The sequence below is a fragment of the Schistosoma haematobium genome, chromosome 4 (assembly GCF_000699445.3).
Source record: "Schistosoma haematobium chromosome 4, whole genome shotgun sequence".
Taxonomy (NCBI): Eukaryota; Metazoa; Platyhelminthes; class Trematoda; order Strigeidida; family Schistosomatidae; genus Schistosoma; species Schistosoma haematobium.
In genome coordinates, this window is record NC_067199.1 from 24065875 (window position 1) to 24068855 (window position 2981).

The following is a 2981-nucleotide window of genomic DNA, read 5'->3' on the forward strand; positions in this document are numbered from 1 at the left end:
GTTTTAGATGGTTACATACAATTCAGAAACTTTCAACTGATAAATCAATTGCAAATAAACTATCAATACTGGATTTTACTGTCAGATACTATCTTGAATTTATAATCAATTTATACATCCATTTTGTGTTGTAAATCTCACTCTGTTGAGCTCATACACTTCAGTAGAGTTAGACCCCTTTTTTTAATGTTCAATAATAACGCCTGATATTTCATGGTGTATGTAATTTATTACGATTTAGATTGTTACAATTTTAGTTATGCAAATTTAAACATGATAAATGTACTGTGTACAAGTTTCGACTTGTCAAGCGGTCAGAGAATCTGCAATTTTTTTTCTTTGGTTTTAACAAAATTCTAATGCTTAGTGATTATTTTTTTCTGTATGATTTTATGCTTTATATAGCTGATCAGTTTATACTATTTTTGCCATTTATACATATTTTGTTATATAATATTTAATAGTAAACGTTTTTATCTACGTTAAAACTCAATCGGCAAAACTTTATTTGTTGGTTAACCAGTACATAAAGATAATGATTGTATTGCCAAGAAAACTCGTTATCTTGTTATATATTGTCTCTGTTTGTTTTTCTAACAGTTAAGAACTAGAACTTTTATTGTTGGTATTTAATACTGTTGAACGATTTCTTAGTTTTAATGGAAAAATTAAAATACACTGAACATTTTCACCAATTTGTTTTGTGAAGTTAACTATTAATAAACTATTACTTCATATCTGAAAGGAAAAGTTAGCAAATAATAAAATGGAAAAAGGAATACTTACTTACTTACTTACGCCTGTTACGCCTCCTCGAAGAGCATAGGCCACCCGCAAGCGTTCTCCATGCAACTCTGTCATGGGCAATCCTTTTCAGTTGCTATTCATCCTTTTCGTGTCTGCTTCCAACTACCGACTCAATGAGTTCTTTGACCTTCCTCTTTTCTGTTTCCCTTCTGGATTCCAAGTTAGTGCTTGTCTCGTGATGCAGTTCGACGATTTCCTTGATATATTTCCTATCCACTTCCATCATCTTTTCTTAATTTCCTCTTCAAATGGAAGCTGGTTTGTGCTCTTCCACAGAACGTTGTTACTGAGGGCATCTAGTCAATGGTCATTGAATATCTTGTATGGACAATTGTTGCTAAGTACTTGTACTTTTTGATGAAGGTTGTGGTAGTAGTTCTCCAAGTTTCAGCTCTGTACAGTAGAGCTGTCTTAACGTTCGTATTGGAGGTTCTGGATTTGATATTGGTTGACAGTTGTTTCGAGTTCCATATGTTCTATAGTTCTAGAAATGTTGCCCATACTTTACTATTGCTTTCCTCTACGTCTAGTCAAATTTTCCTTATTCATCGATCGGCGTAGATTCGTAAAATATGTCTTCTAACGTCTGCTATTCAATGTTTTCTTATTCAGAATTTAAAAAAATATTTAATCAAAATTTAAAGTAGAACTACTTTTAGATATTATTTATCGTAATTTCTCTTTATTCTGATCCGTTTTCTTTGACTAGTTAAAACGTATCAGATATGGGGCTCTCAATTGTGATATTGCACAAAATAAATTCATTTGTCATAAGAGTTTAATGGCATGTGTTACTTGAAAGCTATAAATATCCTCAAACTAATTTGAACATAAATACACTTAGATTGTGATGTGTACTTTCAATTTAAAATTTTTCTATAAATTAACATTGAATATGAAGGGTTAATTGTGGTTTGTGTTAAAGAAGTGTCGCAAAGATAATAAAGAATAAAAATCTAACTAATACATTTCTTTATTTATATCTTTACTTCCAATGCTAAATTACAAGAATGTTTTTACCGATTTACACTTTTGTCTGAGTTTTGTTAAAAAAAACAACACCGAATAGATAGTAGCTTAGAGTAAAAATAATAAGGGAATATTTAAATAGAAGTTTTGCTGATTGTATAACAGGAGATCATCAGAATCAGTTAGAAATATAATTCTGATGACATTGTTTCAAGTGTCATAATGACATTATGAGCTTCAGTATCTACCCAATGTGGAACACATCATTAATTCCAATAGTAATGTCATTGAAATTCTATCATACTGAATTCAACTTCATTACTTAAGGACTCAAATAGAAAACCTAAATGACAATAAACAGCGATTGATCTTTATCAGTACATGTACTAATAAATTATAAAACGTTTTTTGTATAATCTAGTGCAATATTCTTAAACATTCGATTAACTGTCAGTAATTACATTATTTTTTCTTGAAAGCATATTAGGACAAGCAGCTGTATATTTGTTGAGATGAAAACTACACTAAAACAAACTATAATTCATTCACATGTATTTAAAAGATCTTTAAACCTGTCATTTTTAGTTATTAAAGATCAATTCAATTAAACGCTATGTAACCATAAGTTATGTGTATTGGTTCTACAAATATGATTGACAAATTGTAATAATCACGACACTATAAATTCTAAACTTGAATACTAAGCCAGTAACATTGATACCATTAGTAAACTGAACAAAACATGGAAGCAGATTATTTATTTGTGTTCTAAAATCGTTTCCTTCACTTTATCTATAGATATGTACTTTTATAAGTGGTGTCCTGAATTCGTTATGTAATGAATTTATTCTAATTTTAAAAAAAAGAAACGGGAGATATCATATAAGGTGTGCTAAATGTTTTTTAGTTTAAGTTATCCTGACTATTTCAGTTACAATTATCATACATGAGGTTATATATATAACATATGTTGGCATTCGTTCACAACAAATGATCAACAAGTCACAGTTCAATTCACCGGTTATACTACTGGCGAGTAGTTACTTTCATGAATTTTTTAAACTATGTAAACTTATAATTGATCTTGACAATTAAACACATGAATTAATGAGCCAATCGAAACTAGAACATCATGGAAAACCTGGAAGCACTGGACGACCGTTCCGTCCTATTGTGGGACTCAGCTGTGCTCATTCACGATCCCG